This window comes from Elephantulus edwardii, unplaced genomic scaffold, assembly GCF_000299155.1.
Source record: "Elephantulus edwardii isolate Elephantulus edwardi_28Jun2011 unplaced genomic scaffold, EleEdw1.0 scaffold00065, whole genome shotgun sequence".
NCBI lineage: Eukaryota > Metazoa > Chordata > Mammalia > Macroscelidea > Macroscelididae > Elephantulus > Elephantulus edwardii.
In genome coordinates, this window is record NW_006399815.1 from 7027517 (window position 1) to 7051479 (window position 23963).

At 37.3% G+C, this 23963-nt stretch overlaps 1 protein-coding gene across 2 annotated transcripts in view; it reads right to left on the reverse strand.

Annotated features, from left to right (window-relative positions):
• TMEM117 (transmembrane protein 117) overlaps window positions 1–23963 on the reverse strand; it is an 841252-nt gene that overhangs the window by 459527 nt on the left and 357762 nt on the right. The gene's annotated exons all lie outside the window — the stretch shown is intronic.

The following is a 23963-nucleotide window of genomic DNA, read 5'->3' on the forward strand; positions in this document are numbered from 1 at the left end:
AATAAAAAATAAAGTGAACAAGCAAACAAAACACCCACTGGAGGGTCTGCTTTGAGTTGGTTCCAGCTCAATGAACAACTTTGAGTTCTGACACGTGTGTTATGCACCATATTGCTGTCAACAATCATGGAGGCAGGACTCCAAGGGGATCTCAAACTACTGTGATCCACAGAATTTTTATTAACCGATTCTCAAAAGTAAATCAGCAGGCCTTTTACTAATCCACATCAGTCTGGAAGGCCCACTGAAACTTGATCAGCAGCATAGATACTTGCAAATCTCTATCTATAGCTGTTGATTCTTCATGATGTACACCGTCCATTAATCTATCCTGGTTCTCTCACAGAGAATGCAAGAATTCTGCAATTGAACTCACTGCTACTCCCATACATACTATGTCCAAGTTTTTAAAAAGTTGTTTTAAAAAAAAGTACCTATTATTGCATTGAGGGAATTCTGGTGGCCTAGTGGTAAGGAGCTGTGCTACTATCCCACAGGTACATGGCTTGAATCCACCAGTTGTTCTGTGAGACAAAGTTGGACAATCTCCTCCTATACAATTAAACTTCTGAAAACCCGTTGGAGGGTCAGCTGTGAGTCAGTTCTGACTTGATGGTACTTAACACCATAACATTATCATTACAGGAAAGGCTCACAATATGGCACGTGTTGTTATCATTTTATTAGAGAAACTGTAAGTAGTGAAAGAGCGTACATAGCTTTGAAGATAGCTGAAATTATTATTTGGGACAAAATTGTTTTTAATAGACCTATAAGTTGTCATCAAAGGAGGCAAAACACACACATGAACACTTCTTATATGTGGTTTTGTTTGTAGATACTTAGCTGTGGCTTATCCTGGCTAGAACAAGGACAGTGTAGAGAAATAATAAAAGATAAAAACTAAAAATGTAATGAATGGCAGTGAACACCTGCAATATTTTCAATAAGTCAAAATCACAGCCATGTAATTGGAATCTAATCATGGATGATCTTCCTTCTAGAGTCAGATGATGTAAATCACACAGAAGTTGCCTATATATCTCTCACAGAATCTTTGATGGATTTGAACCTTTGTGTTAGCCCTTATAAAGAAAGCATATTTGGAAATTATACAGTTTCTTTCATAAGTCACCAAAATTTAGATTTTTTTTTGCTTTTAAACTGATCAATTTCTAGGTATTACTTAAAAAAAGTGGTGGCATATAAGGTCTACCTTTTAAAAAATGTTTTATTATTGGTTGGAATACAATCGCTTATACTCACTGTGTTTCATTCATGTACATTGTACTTTATAAAATCTTTCAATGACAATATGTTTTACAATTATTGTACTTTATATAATTAATTACTATTGATCTACACCTATTATTACCCCATCTTTTCTTTTTTAGAAATAATTTTTTATTGTGATTTTAATGAAAGTTTACAGAAAACTTGGATTTCCATTCATTCATTGTTGCACATTTTTCTCTCTAACCCTCACCCCAGGTCACTATTTAAAAAAAAAAAGATACTCTCTTATTGTTGCATAATTTCCTCCCTCCTTCACCCCAGTCCACTTTGCTATCCACCTCTTATTCTGGATTGTTGTCATGCAAATAATGCCTAATCATATATTCTGTTTACAGTTCTTTCCTTCATTTGTTCCAATTTTTTATTGTTCCTTTTATTAATGTCCATTATTCATCCCATCTTTTCTTAGTTTCCCCCCAACCCCCTTGTCAGTTCTGTTTCTTAACAGTGGCATTAATGTACTATTTGTCCTTTTTGACTGAGATATTTCACTCAGCATAAAGTTCAATAGAGCAGTAAACAGCAAGTGTTGGCAACTATGAGATATCATCTCACCCCAGTAACAATAGCAAAGTTCAACAGCGCAGCAAACAAAAAAAGTTGGCAATTTTGTGGAGAGATTGGAACTTCTATTCACTGCAGATGGGAGTGTAAAATGGTGCAATCACTATGTAAGGCAGTATGGTGCATTCTTAAAAAGCTGGAAATAGAAATACCATTTGACCCGGCAATCCCACTCCTGGGAATATACCCTAAAGAAACCAGAGCTGCCACCCAAACAGAACTATGCACACACATCTTTATTGCTGCACTGTTCACAACAGCAAAGAGATGGAAGCAACACAAGTGCTCATCAACAAACGAATGGATAGAGAAGCTATGGTATATTCACACAATGGAATACTATGCAGCACTGAAAAACAGAAACTCATAAAGTATTACAGAATATGTGTGACCCTAGAGAACATTATTACCTCATCTTTTCAAGTTCCATCGAATCTTTCATATTCCTACACACACACCCCTCCTGCTTCACTCACTAAACTTTGCTATCCTAGCGATTTCCATCATATTTTTCCTGCACACTTTTCTTTTCCCTTTTTGGACATTACTAGACATCATACTAGTTATTCTTCCAGTTTTACAATAATAGTCTTATTCAGTGTTTGTCCTTATGAGACTTAGTTAGTTCATTCAGCATAATTCTCTCTAAACTCTCTTATATAGCATTTTATGAAATTTTGTTTCTTAGCCCGACATACTATTCATTTTTATGTCTATCAAATCTGAGAGAGAACCTAGTGGCCTAGTGGCAAGAAGCTGCACTGCAATCCTGAGGCAGAGATTAAGTTTCCTGTGAAGAACCCACTGAAGTTGCCCCCACCCCCATCTTAAGGGGCAAAGTGTAAAGTTACTTTGAAGTATACATTTCTTCAGTGACATGAGAATCGTTCATGTAATTTCCCAGAAGCTTTCTATTTAAGGTAAGAAATTTCAATAGCCTTCTGCATGATCAGATAAAGTCACTGTGGCAGACATAAAGAAGTAGTTAAAGGACTGTTTGCTTAGGCAATTTTCAGGCATGTGAGGTAAAAAGGGCCTGGGAACATACAGAATGAATGTCAATTTTTTAAAATTTTATTTTAAAAGTCAAGAAAACAAAATACAACCCACATAAGAAGCCTCTTGGCCATCTGCAAGTTAATATAAAAACAGCTCCTGTCCCTGAAGGAGAGGGTCAGCTATTTATTCAATCTTTCAACAATATTGATTGACTACTTCCTATATGCCAGGAACTGTGCTAGTGCTGAGAATACAAAGATGAATAATACACACTCATTACCAATTTACAAATGAAATAAAGACAAGCAAGCAAAGCAGCACAATCTTATGTGGAAACTGCTATAAGCAAGAGGAAAGAGATTCAAGGCCTAAACTTTCTCTCATGTTCAAAGTTTCACACTAGAGGGCCAATTTGAAGTAGAAGAGCAGGGGTATGCAAAGGCCAAGCGGCTGAAAGCAATGGATCATGTTAGATGGAGCAGAAAGGCAGCTCATGGATGCTGCTGGATGCATGGTATGAAGGGAAGGGAGGCTGGAGGGGAGTCAAGTCTGCACCCCCAGCTTTGCACAGCCTCAATGATCTTTACTTTAGGAAAAAGCTCATGAGAATGAGAAACATACCCATTACTTTCTTAACCCAACTCTCACCCAGTTAAAATATACCTCATATCTTTAAAATGCCATTTAGGAAGCCATACTACCAATTTGCATTTGAGAGTCAGCTAGATTATAGTATAAATATACCCCCAGCAACATCTGCTATATATAAAACTTCTGAGATCTTGGAATTTAGTAATACAAATGACATTGTGTCTTTCTTGTACTCCTATTATACTTTCTAGTAACTAACCTTTTATTAATGACAATATGGTTAACTTATCTCCTTAAAAAGGTAGAAATGTGTTGCACTTGCAGGGCAGCTATCACAAGAAAACATTTAATGGTCTTGATTGAGACAACTGGACAGATAGGAAGAGATGTTGTTGTTGTTGTTATGTGCTGTCGAGTCACTTGCAACTCATAGCAACCCTTTGTACAACAGCTCTGAACCCTGCTCTATCCTGTGCCAAACTTATTGTCTCTGACACACCTAACCTCAATACCAAAGTCACCGGATCAACCATCTCATCGAGGGTCTTCCTCTCTGGAACTGTTGCTCCACCCTCCCAAGCATGATGTCCCTCTCTAGGGACTGGATCCTCCTTGCAACATTCCCAAAATATGTCAAACGAAGCCTCAGAATCCTTGTCATACATACCCCCATTACCTCAGTTACTGTGTCAATCTATCTCATCTGGGGCCTTCCTCTCCTATGCTGTCCCCCCCACCCTATCAAGCATGGTGTGCTTCTCCAAGGACTGGTCCCTCCTAGCTATATGCCCAAAGTATGTGAGACAAAGCTTCAAAATCCTTGCCTCCAAGGAACAGTGTGGTTTCACCCTCTCCAGGACACAACCATATGTTCTCTATGTTCATGACTCTCCACCAGCACTACAACTCAAAGGCATAAATTTTTTTCTTCATCATCCTTACTTATTGTCCAGCTCTCTGATGCACAGCAAGTAATTGTGAAGCCCATTACCTGGATCAGGCGTAACTTAGTCTCTAGACTGACATCATTGCTCTTCAGTACTCTGGAGCGGTCCCTGACAGCAGATTTTCCCAATGTAATTCCTCCTTTGATTTCCTGACTGCTGGTGCCAAGAGTGTTGATTGTGGAACCAAGGAAGCTGAAATTGTTAACAACCTCAATCTCTTTGCCATCTATTGCATAGTGGTGAGAATCTTTGTTTTCTTAATGTTGATCTTCAAAAGTCCTTGAACTTTCATAGCAAACATTTCAGGTCCTCCTTAATTTCAGCAAGTAAAGTTCTGTCATCTGTATAACACAAGTTGTTGATGAGACTTTGTCCAACTTTAAAGACGCTCATGTAAAATCTATACCTAGACCAAGAAGCTGTTGTCCAAATGGAAAAAGTGAACAATGAATGGTTTAAAATTAGGAAGAATATGTGTCAGGGATGGATCTTTTCTCGGCATCTATTTAATCTGTTTGCTGAGCAAATAATTCATGAAGTTGAACTCTAGGAAGAGGAATGTGGCATTTAGGATAGAGGAAGATCCATCAACAACCTGGGTCATGCACATGAAACAACCTTCCTTGCTGAAAGTGAGGCAGTCTTGAAATGCTTGCTACAGAAAATCATGGACTACAGCCTTCAGTATGGATAACATCTCAACATTAAGAAAACAAAAGTCCTCACCAATGGTCCAATAGATAATATAATGTTGGATGGAGAAAATATTGAAGCTGTCAATGATTTCACCTTGTAGGATCAATTATTAATACCCTTAGTACCAATTAGTCAGGAGATCAGGATACATACTACATTGGTCAAGTCTTCTGTCAGTGATGTCTCCAAAGAAATGAAGAACAATGATGTCAGTATGAAGACTAACACACATCTGGGTAAAACCACGGTCTTTTCAAGAATTTTCTACATATTTGAGAGCTCAACAATGAATAAGAAGTACTTCAGTCACAAAAGGACAAATATTGTATGGTGACACTCTTGTAAAACAGGACTAACATCAGGGTTGGGGGGAGACTGAGAAAGATGGGTTCAATAATGTATATTGCACTGAAACAGAGGAGGGAGAAAACTGCTTAAAAGGGATATGTGACTAGATATTATTGTCATGATAGGAATCCATAACGAAGGCTGCATAGTGGAGTAGACCTGGGGGGAAGGATTGTAAAACAATGAATTTTTCCTTTACTTTTCAAAGAGAAGAGTGTACTGGGTAGGGGAGGGGTTGGCAAGGAGAAAAATGCAACAATGAATAAATGGAAATCCAAAGTCTCTGTAAATTTTCATTGAAATTAATAATAAATTAAAAAAGAAAAAAAGATATTTGGTGAAAAAAACCTAAACCCCCCCCAAAAAAAACAATGAATAAGAATGACAATAAAAGAACTGATGCCTTTAAGCTGTGGTTTGAAGAGTACTGACTACCCCATGCACTGACAAAAGAACGAAGACATATATCTTCAAAAAAGTACAGCCATAGAATATCACTCATAGGCTCAGCTATGAGTTATGCCTGACTCGATATATAACAACAACAATATATCCAAGCCTAAAAAATGTTCCTTTGAAACTCAAAGTCACTCATTTTTAGTTCTTTTTGCACACCATGGGTAAAATTTCTATTTGGTATTTTTATCAAATGATTTTTCCCCTTTTCATTAAGACTGTTTTTTAACAGGATCATGTTCTGAACTAGAAAATTACCAAATAATCATTAGCCTGTGGAAAACACTTAGAAAGTTTAATAGCATATGAAATCACTAGCAGCCAGAACCATGAGAATGAGAAGTCATTTCTGGAATCCGGATAAGTTCAGATCATTGCATAAACAAGGGTGAATGTGTCTAAATTGGGTTTCAGATGCTACAGGTTGGTTAGTAAATAGGTGTTAAATAGGATTAGGGTTAGGGTTAGGGATAAGAAGAAGACAATGCAACTATGGTAAAAATCACAACATTACTATTGTTGTTATGTTCTGTTGAGTCAGTACCAACCCATAGCTAACCCTCCAGGAGGGTTTTAGAGGCATTAAATTGTACAGGAGATTGCCCATATTTCTCCTGTGAGCATCTGGTAGATATTAACCTCATGTCTTTGAGTTGGTAGTGCAAATCCTTACCACTAAGCCACCTGAGTCCACAATCTTCTTGACTAAATTAAAACTCAAACTTACTTCCATTGAGTCAAGAAGCTGACTTCCCAGTAGGTTTTCAGGAATCTGTAAATATTTGACCTATCTTCTTCCACAAAACTGCTTGAAACTTTGAAATGCCAGAAAAACACCTCCCTTCTATTAGCAGCTCAGTTCCCTGGAGACTATATCAGTAGAATTCCCTGTCTATGTTAGCTAGATGGATGGGAGGGGAACTGATGCTTGATGTTAAACCAAACTAAATAATTCCTATAGTTTTACATGTGTATGGTCAGTTTACCAATATACGTCATTTATTCTAAATTTAAGATTCACTGATACGTAAAAGTATGTGTGTATATATGTTTGTGTAAATACCTTCATAAAGTTTTTAATTAACTTTGAACAGGTGGCTTCCAGGCCTGGGGAAAGCGGAAGTAAGGACACATCAACATACCTCTTACATACGGTTGCCATGTACGCATCCCAACAACCAACCACCAGCAGAAAGCCCTAAGCCATCACTCTGAAGTGGTTTCCTAAAACATACCAAAATGTCAGCAGGTGATTTTTAGAGCTCCTTAGCCCATGGGAAAAGTCAGTTCACCAATGCACAGAGGTTATTTTATTTGCAGTGCAGACACTAGGATATTAAATCCAGCACTGTGTTGAGGAAGGCAGAATGGAAGTTTGCAGCAACTTCTGAGCTTAAAAGCAGGCCCTGGGGTTAGATACATGGTTATCTTTTCATCCAGCTCCTGGATTTGTGAAAAAGGACACACTATGTGTGTGCTTAGTAACAAGGGCAGCACAACAGACCTAAGGGGTGTTTCCAGATACCTAGTGACATCTGAACCTGGTGAAATTTATCTGATTACCATAGTCAAGATATGAGACACAATGAAGGCAAAATCAAACAGGCAGCACCTTTTACTTAACATTGTTTTATAAAGTTTTCAGTGAACTTAGTTTGTGCAAGATTCTACATGCAAATATTTAACTCTCAAAAATGAGACCAAAGCACAACCAATGAAGAAAACAATAATGTCTACTAACCTGAAGCATAATTGTACATGTAATTGGTTTATTCATCATTTTTTTCCATTCCCTTTTTCTACATAATATGATTTTACTTGCTCTCAGCACATATCTATCTGCTTTCATTGGAAAAGTAGCCATTTCAGGCCTCATCTCCTACCCTTTGCTGTGAGCCCCCTCTCTGTCTTCAATTCCCCCAGCCTTCAGTTGATTTTTCCTGACTTCTTCCATTTCCAACGTTGCTTTCTCTCTCTTTTTTTATTCTTTTGAACATTTTATTGTGTCTGAGGTGAAAGTTTATTCAGAAAACTACGTTAACACATCCAATAATTCATACAGATAAGATCCTGTTGGCACTCTCTCCAATCCCCTCAATGTGTCAGCACTCTCTCATCCCCACTCTGGTACTACTTTTCTATTCACCCAGTTTCCATATTGCTCCCTACCTTCTCATCTTTTATTTTGCACAAACGTTGCTCTTTTGGTCTTGTATAGTTTATTTTTACCAGAAGGACATTCATGATGAGTGTTCTTGCTTATTGTTGTTGCTGTTACGTGCCACTGAGTCATAGCAACCCTATGTACAACAGCCCTAAACCCTGCTCTGTCCTGTGCCAATCACACTGCCTCTGACACACCCATCCCGATTACCCCAGTCACTGAATCAATCCATCTCATAAAGGGTCTTCCCCTCTTGTGCCGTCCCCTCACCCTCCCAAGCATGATGTCCCTCTCCAAGGACCTGTCCCTCCTTGCAACATGCCCAAAGTATGTCAGACGAAGCCCCAGAATCCTTGTCTCCAAGGAGTTGTTTGGTTTAACCCTCTCCAGGATGAATCTATTTGTTTTCCTGGCAGTCCATGGTACATTCAATACTCTTCTCCAGCACCACAGCTCAAAGGCATCAACTCTCTTTCTGTCCTCCCTAGTCATTGTCCAACTCTCTGATGCATAACAAGTGATTGCAAAGACCATGGCCTGTATCAGGCATACCTTAGTCTCCAGACAGACACTTATTTTAGAAATATTATTAATCCTTCATTATTTATTTATTTATCATTATAGGCTAAATACTACTATTTAGTTTAGAGACGGCCACCAGAAGTATTTTCAGTTCCAAGGTAGAAGAGTGAATAATAGCAATGATTCTAAGGGTTTCTCCAGTCTCTATCAAATAAATAAGTCTGGTATTTCTCCCAGATCTGATTTTTTTTCTGCATATTCCCTTCATTCTAACCAAGGTCTTCTACTGTATTACTACAGAGCAGTCTGCTTGGTAGTCAGACACCATCTATTTCTTCTGGTCTCAGGTTAGTGCAACTTGTAGTTCATGTGAGCTGTTAGTCCTTCAGACTAATTGTTTTCTTAAGTCATTAGCTTCCTCTACTCTCCTTTGCTCTGCACAGGCAGAAATTGATAGCTGTGTCTTAGATAGATGATCATTCATTTTAAGAAAGCAATCATCATTTATGAAAGAAGGATGCAGAACATTATGTTTATGAACTGTGTTAAAACACTTGATGGTGATTTTGTAATTTTCAAGCCCCATGTGAAGTTGTTTGGTTATATCTAAGAAGCTTCCATAACAGTGCTTGCTATGCACTCTTACATATGAATAAGTATGCAGCACATGCAAATAAATATACGGAAATATCCACAACAACACAAATTTGTTGGCATGGCATGATTCAAAATGAGGAAAAACACCTACATCCGTTAATAATAAGAATGTGAAATATATTAAATATGAATCTAGAAAACTTGGAAATTGTAAAAAAAAAGAAATGCAACACATGAAGATAACTATTCTAGGCATAGTAAGCTGAAATGGACTGGTATGGACCATTGTAAATCAGATAATCATATAGTCTGCTACGTTGAGAATGAAAAATTGCAAAAGGGCTTCACATTCACTGTCAAAAAGAATATTCAAACCACAACAAGATAAAGGTAAACAATTCAATTAAAAATGGGCACAGGATATGAACAGACACATCACCAAAGAATACATTCAGATGGCCAACAAGCACATGAAGAAATATTCAATATCCCTAGCTCTAAGAGAGGAGCAAATCAAAACAACTATGAGATATCGTTTCACCCCAGTAAGAATAATAAAATTTAACAGAACAGCAAGCAACAAATGCTGGTGAGGTTGTGGAAAAACTGGAACACTTATTCACTGTTGGTCGAAGTGTAAAATGGTGCAATCACTGTGGAAAGCGGTGTGATGCTTTCTCAAAAAGTTGCAAATAAAGATACCATTTGACCCAGCAATTCCACTACTGGCAATATACCCCAAAGAGACCATAACTGCCACCCAAGCAGATATGTACACACCCATGTTTATCACAGCTTTGTTCACAATAGCAAGGAAACAATCTAATTGCCCATCAACAAATGAATCGATAGAGAAGCTGTGGTATATTCACAAAATGGAATACTACTCTGCATTGAAAAACAAAGAACTTACGAAATATTATTCAAAATGGGTGACCCTGGAAGACATTATGCTGAGTGAAATATCACAGTCACAAAAGGACAAATACTGCATAATGCCACTGTTATAAAACAGGACTGACATCAGGGTTGGGGGGAAACTGAGAAAGATGGGATCAATAACATATGCTGCATTGAAATAGATGAGGGAGAAAACTGTTTAAAAGGGATATGTGATTAGATATTATTATTGTCATGATAGGCGTCCAGAACAAAGGCTGCATAGTGGAGTGGACCTGGGGGGAGGAGTTGTAAAACAATGAAAGAATTTTTCCTTTACTTTTCAAAGAGAAGAGTGTACTGGATTGGGGAGGGGTTGGCAAGGAGAAAAGTACAACAATGAATGAATGGAAGTCCAAAGTCTCTGGAAATTTTCATAAAAATTTAATAATAATAATAATAATAGTAATAATAATAAAAGAATATTTCAAGAACTATGCTGAAATACAATGCTTTCAGCAATATGATAACATCTGTATTCATACAAGAAAGAAATGTTAGTATGAATATTATTCAAAATTACGCAGCAGCCAATGATATGAAAAACTATTATTTTAGCTATAAGAACAATAACCAATGTTCAAAAAATTAAGATAAAATCTACCATTCAAAATTGATCAAATATGCAATCAAAATTCATTAATAATAAGTATTGAATGAGATGCAAGTATTTGAAATAAATAAGAAAGACTTACAGTTAGAAATTATGACATTGGTGATAAAAATGAGGCCAGAGATCCTATGATCATATTTTATAATTTTGTTATGTGCCGTCAAGTCCCTTGCGACTCATAGTGACCCTAGGTACAACAGATTTGAACTCAGCTCTATCCTAAGCCAGTCGCACTGTCTCTGATACACCTATTGCTTTACCCAAGTCACCATGTCACTCTATCTCATCCAGGATCTTTCTCTCGTGTGCTTTCCTCCCACCCTTCCAAGCGTGTCTTTCTCCAAAGACTGGTACCTCTTGGCAACCTGCCCAATGTATATTAGGCAGAGCTTCAAAATCTTTGCCTCCAAGGAGCAGCACAGTTTCACCCTCTCCAGGGCCCTTGCTTAGCAGCCCATGGTATGTTTAGTATTCTTATCCAGCACCACAACTCAAAGGTGTCACTCCTCTTCTGTCCTTAGTCTCTGTTCTGCTCTCTGATGTATATGTGCAGACTATGGCCTGGATCAGGTGTACCTTAGTCTCTAGACTGGCATTGTTGCTTTTCTGTACTCTGGAGAGGCCCCTGAGACAAGACTTTCTCAGTGCAATTTTTCTTTTGCTTTTCTGGGTGCTGGTATCAAGAATGTTGTTAAGTGTGGAACCAAGCAAGCTACTGACAACTTCTTATTCATCAGTTTATACAGCATTTAACAAACCATTAAATGTTGCTATGCAAATTCAAGTTTAAGCTAAGTAAAATTAAAACAGACTCACAAGAATTGAAATATGATCCTTAGTGTACTTCATCTGAATCTAGAGACCATCTCAGGAACTGTTTAGACATACCAAATACTAGTGATGAAAGATGAGATAAATGGTGGAATTTCATCAAGCGTATCACACATGAAAAAAGCAAAAGGTTGTTAAAAAGACATTGAACGAAGAAAAGACAAGAACAAATGTCAGGAGAGACTCTGAAACTTGGTCTTAATTATAAAGCAGTAAAAGTAAACAGAAAAAATGATGTTAAAAGATCTAAACAGATTTTAGATTTCAAAGGGCAACTTGAGAAGTTAAAGTATAATGAAATGTGAAAAGATCTGTAGTCAGAAAACTAAAAGTAAGGAACACACTCCGCATTTCTCAATCTCAAAATATAAAATAAAAATTCAAGCCTTGAATCATATTGTTAAAATATTCTGTGTTGAATATCAAACAACATATAAAACATTAAAAGAATATGAAGGGGTTTCAGAGTCACTGTATCAAAAAGAATTGGTTGATATAGACATTTCAGTCTGTAATATGTGAACAAGAATAGATGGTAACAAGAGAAGTATTCCAGCTGCTCTGAAAATATTAGCAAACAGCAAGGTTCCAGGAACTGACAGAATATCAATTAAGATTTTAGCAAATGAGTCTTGGCAGAAAGCAGAGAACACCAGAAAGATATTTGGCTATGCTCTCTTTTGGCTTTTTGGTTTGATTTATTTTTTAATACAAAGGCATTTGACTCTGTAGGATCATAATAAATTACAGATAATATTACAAAGAATGACAATCCCAAAACACTTTATTTGGCTTATTTGAAATTTATACATAAAGAAGTAGTAATTTGAATAGAACAAGAGGATACTACATGGTTTAAAATCAGGAAAGGTGTGTGTCAGGATTATATCTTCTCTCCATATCTATTCAATCTGTTTGCTTAGTAAAGCTTTTGAGAAGCTGGACTCAATGCAGATGAATGTAGTATTAGGATCAGAGAAGACTCAGACAACTTGCATCCTGCAGATGATACTTGCCGTGTTTGTTGAAAGTGAGGAGGGCTTGAAGCGCTTTTTGCAGATCAAACACAATAGCCTTCAATGTGGATTACATTTCAACATCAAGAAAACAAAAATTCTCACCCTGAGGCCAATAGGCAACAACATGATAGATGGTAAAAAGATTGAAACTATAAACAAATTCATCTTATTTGGATCCACAATCAATACTCTTGCTACCAGTAGTCAGGAGATTAAGAATGTATTGCATGGAAAAGTCTGCAGTCAGGGACCTCTCCAAACTACTGATGAGCAATGACGCCAGTTTGAAGAATAAGGTGCATCTGATTCAGGCCATGACCTTCTTCCCTTGCTGTGCATCTGAGAGATGAACAGTGAATAAAAGATGACAGAAGAATTGATGTCTCTGAGGTGTGATACTGGCAAAGAGTACTGAAAATCCCATGGACTACCAAAAGAAGAGAGATAGGTCTTGGAGAAAGTACAGCCACAGTGCAACTTGGATGAAAAGAAAACAAAGCTTTATCTCACATACTTTGTGCATGTTGTTAGGAGAGGCTATTCCTTGGAGTGTGACATCATGCTTAAAAATGTAGAGGGTCTGCAAAATAAAGGAAGACCCCCGATCAGACAGACTGGCATAGTGGCTGATACAATGGGCTCAAGTGTGTCAGAGAAGATGGGTATAGCATTGGATAGAACATGATTCATATTCATTGTTGACAGGGTCACTGTGAGTCATAATCAACCTGATGGCACATAACAACAACTTACATCTTCCTATCTGTATTCCAAGCGAACCATTTGAGAGAAAGCTGGACGTTGTAATAAAGAATGTGGCATCTGGATTGGAGGAACCAGCATTATGCAGATGACATAAGTTTACTCGCTAAGAATGAAGAGGACTTGAATCACTTGATTCAAAAAAGTCTAGAACTGCAGTCTTCAATATGGATACCTCTCAATATCAAGAAAGAGAAATTATTGACCACTGGACCAATTAGTAACATTATGATAGGTGGAGAAAAGACTAAAATTGTCAATGATTTCATCTTGCTTGGGTTCACAGTCCACAATCCACATTGAAGGCTGTAGTGTTTGATCTTCTGTGAAAAAAGAGCTTCAAGCCTTCTTACTTTCAATAAATAAGGTTGTATCATCTGCAGGATGCCTGTAGTCTGAGTCTTCTCTGATCCTGATACTACATTCATCTTCATTGAGTCCCTTGGTGCTAGCAATCAAGAGATCAGGAGACAATATTGGGAAGGTCTGTTATCAGGGATCTCTCCAAAGTCCTAGAGAGCAATGATGTCACTTTAAAGTCCAAGGTATATCTGATTCAGGCCATAGTCTTTACAATTGTGTATCTGAGAGCTGGACAATGAATAAGGTTCACAGAAGAAGAAGAATCAATGAATTTGAGTTGTGGTATTAGATGACAGTGCTGAATATCCCATAGACTGCCAAAAGAATAAACACATATCTCTTGGAGAAAGTGCAACTAGAATGTTCCTTGGAGGCAAAGATGATGGAGCTTCATCCCACATATTCTGTGCATGTTGTTAGGAGAGACTCTTCTTTGGAAAGGGACATTATGCTTGGAAAGGTGGCTGGTCAGTGAAGTAGAGAAAAACTCTCAACAAGATGGACGGATACAGTCAGTGTCTATGGCAATGGGCTCAGATATGGCTAGGATAATAAGGATGGCACAGGATAGGACAGAGTTCAGATCTATTGTTCACAGAATCTCTATGTGACCAACAACTACTTAGATACTCATTAACAAACTATTCTTTTCCTTATTGTTGTTGCGGGCTTGCACATTATAGTATTCACATTGGTTTTTGTTGTGTACCATTGTGTCAGAACCAACTCATAGCTGATCCTCCAGCAGGACTATCTTTCTCTTACAGAGCAGATGGTTGGGGGATTCAAACCATGTGTCTGCATTAGCAGCACAATGTTGTTGTTTTTAAGGGCCATCAAATCAAATTGTGGACAACTCATAATGACCCGATGAAAGTCCTGAGCAAGCATAACTTTCATTGTTTCTCTAAATTCAGCCACTCCTTCTTCCAAGCTTGTTTTAATTTGAGAGCACCATCAAACACTCCTCACCATGGGCCACCTTTATCGCATTTGGCACATTAGTGTCACAGTGTTTTACCATCACAGCAACCACAAGTTACCTCTGTATAACAAATCGACAGACCAGTGCTATACCACGTAGAAGAATGTTTGCCTGAAAATAATGCCACACCCAAGCCTCAACCAAAACAGAAAAGACACCTTTGTAGAATCCAGTTGCTCCGTTCATCTTCTGGAACTTTAAAGCAGCTCCAAACTGGCAACCAAATGTCTTTTAAGTAAGAGGCCAAATCCAATCAACTCACACCCAATTGAGAGCAATAGACCACATCCAAGCCTCAAGCATAGTCACCCTTCATTCTTGCATACATTTCAGCATCTCCCTTTGCCTTGGCCATACTATGATGTCTCCCCCATATTATATTTCCTTTCTTTTCCCCAGTGAGCTCAGATAGTGTATTCTGTAGGTATAAGCACTATTAACCCAAGAGGTTGCACCTCTCTGGCAGTTGGAATCTATAAGTAGCACTATAGGAGACAGCTGGGTAATCTCATTCTGTGTGCTTATAGCCTGGGAGATTCAATGGAAGGTTGGCTATGAGCAGACTCTGACTCGACAGCAATGAACAGCTGTTGCTACTGTTCTTGTTACCCATTTGTTAAATGTTACCCATTTGAACTGAAGTCTAGCTGACATTCCAGCAGGTTTTCTGAGGTGTAAATTACACAGGAGTAGACTGTCCATCTTTAACTCATGAAGCTGCTGGTGCCTTCAGGTTGGCAGCACAACTTATAAAAATATTAAATATTATCTAACTCAATCCCATAAGGATGAATATTGTATAAAACCATTATCATATACTGCATTGAAACAAATGAGGGAGAAAACCGTTTACAAGGAATATAAGATTAGGTATTATTTTCATGACAAGAGTCCAGAATAACAGAATAACAGTAAAGTGGCCGGGGTGGGTGGGGATTGTATAACAATGAATTATTTTTTCTTTTCAAAGAGAAAAACGAATTGGGGGAGGAGGTTGGCGGGGAGGAAAATGTGCAACAATGAATGAATAGAAATGCAAAGTATCTATAAACTTTCATTAAAATTTCAATAAAAGTAAGAAAATTTAATAAAGGACACATTTTGAAGGGGAAAATCCAACTTCCAAAAAACCCCATTATTGTAGAATGAGTATAAAGATCCAAGAGGGGTGGGAATGGGTGGAAGCAGAGGGATGAGGATGTGCAGGGGAAGGGGAGGATTAATCAGGGGGTTGTACAATTTGATGCGGGGGGGAGTTGAGAGAAATTGAAAGAATTTGTTCTTAAAAACAACGTATTTTTATTTTGTAAACAAACTAGTAGAAAATAAAATATAAAAATGAAAAATAAATATTATTGTATATTTATTGATTGTTCTTTCTTCCTAAGCCTCTTATCCCTGGTAATCATCAAAAAAAGCAACAGGAAAGACATCCACTTCATAAACAACTTGCCTCTGGAAACTCTTTGATAAATGTCTATAGTTGTAGAGGTGCTTCAGGCCTTTTGTTCATAGGGTCGCTATGAGTCATGCTCTACTCGAAGGCAATCAAAAACAACTGTGTGCAAACCTATTCTTTATTTTTGCAATAGTGTCTCAAACATATTTTTTCGGTTTTGTTTGAATGGTGAATTATGTTAATTATCTATCATTGCACTATATTCGCAGCTATGATATGAATCCCATTTTACCACAATATAGTGGCTTCTCGATATGCTATTGAATTTATTGACTAGAATTTTGTTATGAAATTGTATATTCATGAGGGATATGGATCAATAATTTTCTTGAGTGATGTCTTTGTCTCATTGAGAGGTCAGGGTTATGTTAACTTCACAGACTGGAATAGAAATTATTGCTTCCTTTTTTTAAGTTCTGTTATAATTTGAGGTGTTGTCAATTCTTTTCAGAATATTTGGTAGAATTCTCCAATAAAGCCATCCATGTGACTTACAGTCTGGATTTTCTCTTTTGGATTGGGAATTTTAAGATTGCTACATCCTTAAAATGTTTATCTGATTTTTCCCTTGGCTATTCATAAACCAAACAACAATAAATATTGGCACAGGATAGATCAAGGTTTACAGGTGTTGTATACAGGGTCACCACTATAAGTCATAGGAGACTCCATGGCATATAACAACAACATTCTTATACCATGGGCTGCTAAGAAAGCAAACAGATTCATCTAGAGGAGGGTGAAATCAGGCTGCTCCTTGGAGGCAAGAATTCTGAAGCTCCACTTTGGGCATGTTGCAAGGACGGACCAGTCCGTGGAGAGGGACATTATGCTTGGGAGGGTGGAGGGACAGCGCAGGAGCAGAAGACCTTCAATGAGATGGATTGACTCAGTGTAATGGAGGTAGGTGTTTCAGAGACAGTAATGTTGCCTCAGGATAGAGCAGGGTTCAGAGCTGTTGTACAAAGGGTCACTATGAGTTGCAAGTTACTCAACAGTACATAACAACAACATTCTTTCCCAAACAATCACCAGGCTCCTCCTTACCTCTACCACTACCAAAAGGGAATGTGTCTTGCCCACACTTCAATCCTCATGTAAATGTTCTGTCAAGTCGATTCTGATTCATAGGAAACCACATCAATAGGGTTTCAAGGGCTATGACCTCTTGACAGTAGCTTGCCAGGACTTTTATTCAAGGCACATCTGGGTGAACTGAACGACCAGTCTTTGGATTAGGAGTCAAACTATTAACCATTTGTACTACTTAGGGACTCCAAAAAAGTTATAGTCCTCATCAGTCCTGGCTATATATTACATTTACCTGAGAAATTTTCAAGACACACCATTGCCTGAGACCTTCCCAAAGAGAGATTCTGATTTAATAAAGCAGTGTTTTCAAAATTCCTGGTGATATTAAAACACAACCAGGTTGGAGAACCACTCTGCAGCTAAAAATTACACACACTGCCCTGTTGAATCTGGAAAGCAATTTTGGGAACAGGTCACATTTATCCACAAAGGACCTCAGCAGTCACTATAAGGGTCATTTGAAACCAAAATACATTACCAGAATCAATAATTAGAATGTCTTTCTAAAGTATCAAAATTATTCAATTAATCACATTTTACTAGATCAGGAATAAATGATCAAAGCTTCTGTTTATGAAAAGGAAACATTTAAAATCTGACTCCCACGAAAGAGCCCTCATGCACTGATTAAACTAGGCGTTCATGAGATCAACAGTCCATCTGATTCTGAAAATATCATGAACATCCTGCCATTAAAGAGAAATCTAGAGTCCGCTCAGGGTGCTCAGCTTTTAACTACTCAAATTGCCTCTGTAAGCTCATGAAAAAATGATGGAACTATCAAAGAACAAGCCGCCTTAGAATCACTGATTTAAAAGCATACCACATATGACGGCATAATCATCCATTTGATGATTAACAAAACCAGAATTTATTTCCATTAAAGACCTTCTGCTGGAAATGAGTTGCAATCATAAGGTGATGTGTCCAGCAACCCATTGAACACACATCCAAAATGGAGCATACAAGACAATGTAACCTCACCAAAACCAATCTTGCTCATTTTAGGTCTAATTTTTAAAGGAAACAACTGAGAAGTACAAACTGTAAGTGGAGGTGAACAGTTTATACTATTTAACATAAGAATATAATACTACTGTAAATTCTCTTTGATAATGGACAATTGTGCCATACATGTGTCAAATACCATAATTGGCTACCCATCATGGGCAGTGTTTGGTGGAGCTCCCATACCGATTCAGGTTTGGAAACAGGAGTGGCATCCACTTCCTAAACAACGTGCCTCTGGAAAATCTATGAACTTGGAGAAATGATGATAGTTCTAGAAAGGCTCCAGTCCTTTTGTTCATCTTTTGTTTATATATATTTATATATGGCGGGCCCTTGTATTTAAATGTCGATGGGGCCCGAGTTATTATTTTGGAGGGCCATTCTTTTAAGTTGTAAGGCACTCTTCTGTCAATTTGCTGTACTGAGGTAATCTGGGTTTGCTGTGAAGCTGAACCTTGTGTCATGGGGGTCAAATACCATAATGGCTGCCCATGGTGGACAGTGTTTGTTGGAGCTCCCAGTTTAAGACTGGTTTAAAAATCAGGAGTGGCATCCACTTCCTAAACCACATGCCTCTGGAAACTCTATGAACCTGGACAATTGACGATAGTTATTGAAAGGCTTCAGGCCTTTGGTTCATAGGATTGCTATGAGTGTGTTCAACTTGAGAGCAATCAACAATAACAACAGTATTATATCATTATGACATCAGTTTAAAAACTAAGATGTGCCTGATCAAACCTTGGTATTTTTCAACTGCTGCCTATGCCCTTGAAAGTAGGATAATGAATAAGGAAGATCAAAGAATCAATACCTTTGAACTGTGATATTGGTACAATTCAAAAACAACAAAAAGAACAAGTAAATCCATCTTGGAGTAAGTGCAATCACAATGCTCTTTAGAGACAAGGATAGTGAGACTTCATCTCATATTCTTTGGGCATGTTGTCAGGAGGTGCTAGTCCTTGGGGGAAAAAACATCATACTGCAGAAAACAGAAGGGTAGTGAAAGAGAGGAGGACCTCAGTAAGACAGACAGACACAATTACTCCAACAATAGGTCTAAGCATGAAGGAAATGATGAGGATGGTACAGGATAAAGCAAGGCTCAGTTATGTTATTCATAAAGTTGGTATGAGATGTAGGCAACTCAATGGCACCTAACAAGAAAATGCTATTTTAAAATTATGTTTTATAATTATGGATAAATAAGTCTGATTTTAATCAAACTATAACAAAATTTATCTGAAAAGTGTTATGAAAGTAAATTGCAATATATTCAAGCAGTGGGAAAAAATGTTCTACTTTGAAGGTTAAAGCTGAATAAAAAGGCATTACGCATTGATTTTCATAAAATAAGATATTACATCATTCTTGAGGGGTTCATTAAAAAATGAAAATAATTTTTTTTCATTGATCTCTTGAAATAGAGACTTTCACCATGTGGGAGATCTGACTTCAGACCCTGGGTTCAGTACATTATGCACCACACTGCCTGCCAGTAGAGGCCACTGTGCTGCAATTATCTTAAACAGCTTTCAACAGACCATATAGAAGAGAAATTAGGGAAAAGGGCCTGGAAAAGCTCCCAATGAAAAACCAAAGGATCACAACAGATCAGACTGCAATTAACTGTTCATAGGGTAGGAAGAGGAATAGTTCATTTCATTGTGCATGGAATTGCTAGTCCTGCGGGCTGACTTGACCACAACTACAGCAATAATTATTACAAACTTTTTTTTTCGTGACAAAATAGCATGTTACATCAACCAGAAGGATGTCTGTCTGCATTTTATCAATTATGCAAAGGCATTTGACAATGTGGATCACAACAAATGATGGCTCACAATGAGAAGAACGGGAATCCCAGAACACTTATTGGGCTTATGCAAAACTTATACCTAGACAAAGAAGCTAGTGCCAAAACAAAGAAAGGAACATTGCATAGTTCAAAATTAAGAAAGGAGTGCGTCAGGGCTGTATCCTTTCTCCATACGTTTTCAACATATATGCTGAATAGATCACTCAACAGGTTGAACTCTATGAAGAATGCAGCATCATGACTGGAGGAAGACTCAGTAATAACATGTATTAGGCAGATTACACAACCTTTCTTGAAGACTGAGGAGGACTTGAGGTGCTTGCTCCAGAAGATAAAGGACTATAGTCTTCAATACGGATTGTATCTCAATATCAAAAAAACAAAAAAACCTCACTTGAGTCAATAGGCAGCATCATGACAAATGGATAAAAGACTGAGGTTGTTAATCATTTCATCTTGCTCAGATCCACAGTCAAGACCTAGAAGTCCCAGACAAAACTGATAGAATTTGTTGGCAGATCGATTTACAGTACAAGGGATCCAACCACTATGCGCTAAAAATAGTTCAAAGAACTTAGTTTAGTTTAGGTCAAAAGAGGAGAATTGCATTATACAGAAAATACCACAGTGAAGACAGGTGATACAGATTAGGGAAAGCCTTTACGTGGAAATGCCATCAGAGCCAAAATTTAAAGTATGGGTTCAAGTTAACCAAGGTAAAATTGGTGGGGGATTTTCAGGTAGAAGACACAATTCTTACCGAAACAAGACAAGAGGCATGATGCAATCACTGACTGACAGACTCATTGTTGTCACACCAGCACCTGCTGGTGGATTCTAACTGCCTGCCTTTGGGTTAGCCATGCAACTCCTTGCCCACCAGATCATCATCCTACGCATGCAAGGAGTTCAAAAGTATTTCTAAAACTGAGACCAAAGTAAGGAATGATTTATGGAAAGGAGGCAAAGAAATGAGTTACATGGCTGGGAACACAGGCAAAGGCAAGAGCTGTGCAACCTATACCAAGAGAATTTAAATTGAATCTTGAAAGAAGAGCTTTCAATGAACCTCAGCAGGGATGTCAGGTGATGTAGTTTATATTCTATTAACAAACAGCTGACAACAGCAGGTTGAATTGATTGATGAAATCAGACCAGTAAGGAAGTATTTTTTGAATCAGGTAAAGGACAAGGGCTCACCTAAAAAAAGAGGAGCAGCAATGAGAACTGCAGAAGATAAAGCAAAAGAATTTTATCACTCACATAATTAAGTTAAAAAGATATAATAATGGAGTTAATAACTCCTATACTTCTGCTGCAGTAACTCAACAAATTATGAACTACAGGAAGAGGAGATTTAAAGAGGAGTGTTTTTAGAAAAAGCACTTTTTTAAAAAAAAGTTGAATTTATATGCAAATGGAACATGATAATTGTATTGAGTAAGTAGTTGAATATATGTGCCTGTACCTCTAGGGGTTAGCTGTAAAAAAAAAAAAAAATACAGCAACACTTAAACTAGAAGCCAAACTTGAAGTTACAGAAGTAGATAAAGTTACACAGGAAAGAGAGAAGAAAGTGAGGTCAAGATCTAGTGAGAACTAACCTCACATGAATTAGAAGAGGAAATAAAATCTACACTGGTTAACTCAAACAAGTGAAGAAAAAATACAGAGACTATCATGCTGGCATATAAGAGAAAAGGAAATTCAGGAAAGATGATTGACAATATTAAATGCTTTAGTGAAATGAGAAAATTGAAATATATCTATTACTTTTGACATTTAGATCATTATTGACCTCAGCAGTGGTTAAGAAGAGGCCAACATTAGGGTTCTTTGAATTGTTAACATATAGGAGAATTTTTTTAAAATGAGGATAATTAAGGTAAGCATATATTTTATTCTAGACCCTTAGCTCCAAAGATACAGAAAACTATTCCAGTAGTTAAAGATAAGAGTATGGAAAGCAGAGTCCTACTCTAATACACAATGGTTCACCATGAGTTGGAATAAACCTGACAGCAACTGCTCTTTACTCCTGGAATGCTGTATCTGTTGTTAAGGAAGCCAAGTCGATTCTGACTCATAGTGACCCAATGAGAGAGTCCAACTGCTCCATAAGGTTTCCTAGGCTAGAATCTTTACCGGAGCTGGTAACCAAGAGAGATCATACAGATACTGGTGGGCATGAACTTCCAACTTTTTGATTAGTAGTTAAACACTTGATAAATTTTAAGGAACTAATAATAGTTGTTTTGTAAGCAGAAAGAGTGATGCATATGTGTCAGCCCTGAATTGTTCATGCAGACTGCTCTGAACAGTGAAAAAATATGACTAATACTCTTTTACTGAAAAGTAATTTAAAATTATTTTAAAGTTGTTAAAAAAAATCATGATTGATTGCCTTCAAGTTGAACACAACTCATAGCAATGCTATGAACAAAAGCCCTGAAGCCCCTCTACAACTATTAACATTTATCAAAGTTCACAGAGTTTCCAGAGGTATGTTGTCTAGGAAGTGGATGCCACTCCTGCTTAGTTGGATTTAATTTAGATAAATGTTTTTATTCATGACTTAACTCGAACTTTTCCAAATACCAAATTATCATGTCTTGAATATAGGTTCCACAGGTAGGAACTATGTGAGCAGAAATTTATAGGAAATGGTAGTGTTTGTTTTGTAATTAACACTGACCCTCATACACGTTCAGTAACACATGGGTTTCCTTAGTGACTTCTTAGCATCCATGATACACAGTGAGCATCCTCTTGATTAATCTCAGAAGATGATTATGATAGAAGTTGGTGAAAAGTATGATTAGCTTCACTGGCCAGATGGACAAAGCAAAGTAGAGAAAATAAATTCATTTTCAGCTTACTGACACAGGAGTGATGTGGGATAGTTTCTTTAAACAAGCAGGTGCAGGGCTACGATTAGGTATTTGCTCAACTTTCCAGCGACCATATAGAGAATGATCCATTTAAGCACTGAATCTGCTTTCCCTCAGTTTTATCTATTACCAATAGACTACAATGGAATGAGTCCCTTAACTTCTGTCTTATACACAAAGTAGTAGTACAATTTTTCATAGCTATACAATTATAGGCACCAGCTACCTTATTTTAGGGCTGCCATTATAAATAAAAACATACAAGAAGGAGATGGAAAAGTGAATACAGAGATTAAAAAAATCCCTTCTAAATTCAATATAATAGATATGCTGATTACAGGCCAGTAGATTTGTAAAAGAAAATCAGTCTATTTAAAAACACTTTGCGATATTCTTACATTGTTTCTGTGTAGGATATGAACAACTCTTGGAAGCTCCATCTGGTAAAGACAACATAGTTTTAAAAATGATGGGGGTTGGGAGGAAAGGGAAAAATTGTATCTATAATTATAACTATTTGCCCACAAAGTAATTTTTAAAACTCAGTTATAAGTTAATTTTTATTTCCATTCTATAAAAGTGGCTAATGAAAATCTGAGGAACATTTTTGCACTCCTTTCAAATCATAGTTTCTTAAAAAGGATAATTTTAATCATTAAATGTCCATAGGATTTTAAAATTTCTACAAAATGCAGCTTTACATGGAAAATACTATAAGCCCTAGATTCAAGCAGCTGCTGTTGCTAGTTGCCTTCAAGTAGGTTCCAACTCACCAAGCCCCTCTATCCCACAGAAGGAAACAACGTCTGGCCCTGTACTGCAATCACATCCATTGTAATCATTGCTACAGTTGAGCCCGTTGTGGTAGCCTCTCTGTCAACCCATCATCTTAAGTCTCTACCTCTTTTTGGTAATCCTCCAACTTTCACAAGCATGATTACTTCTCTCGAGATTGTTATCTCCTGATAACATGTCCAAAGTATTTAAGATTAAGTC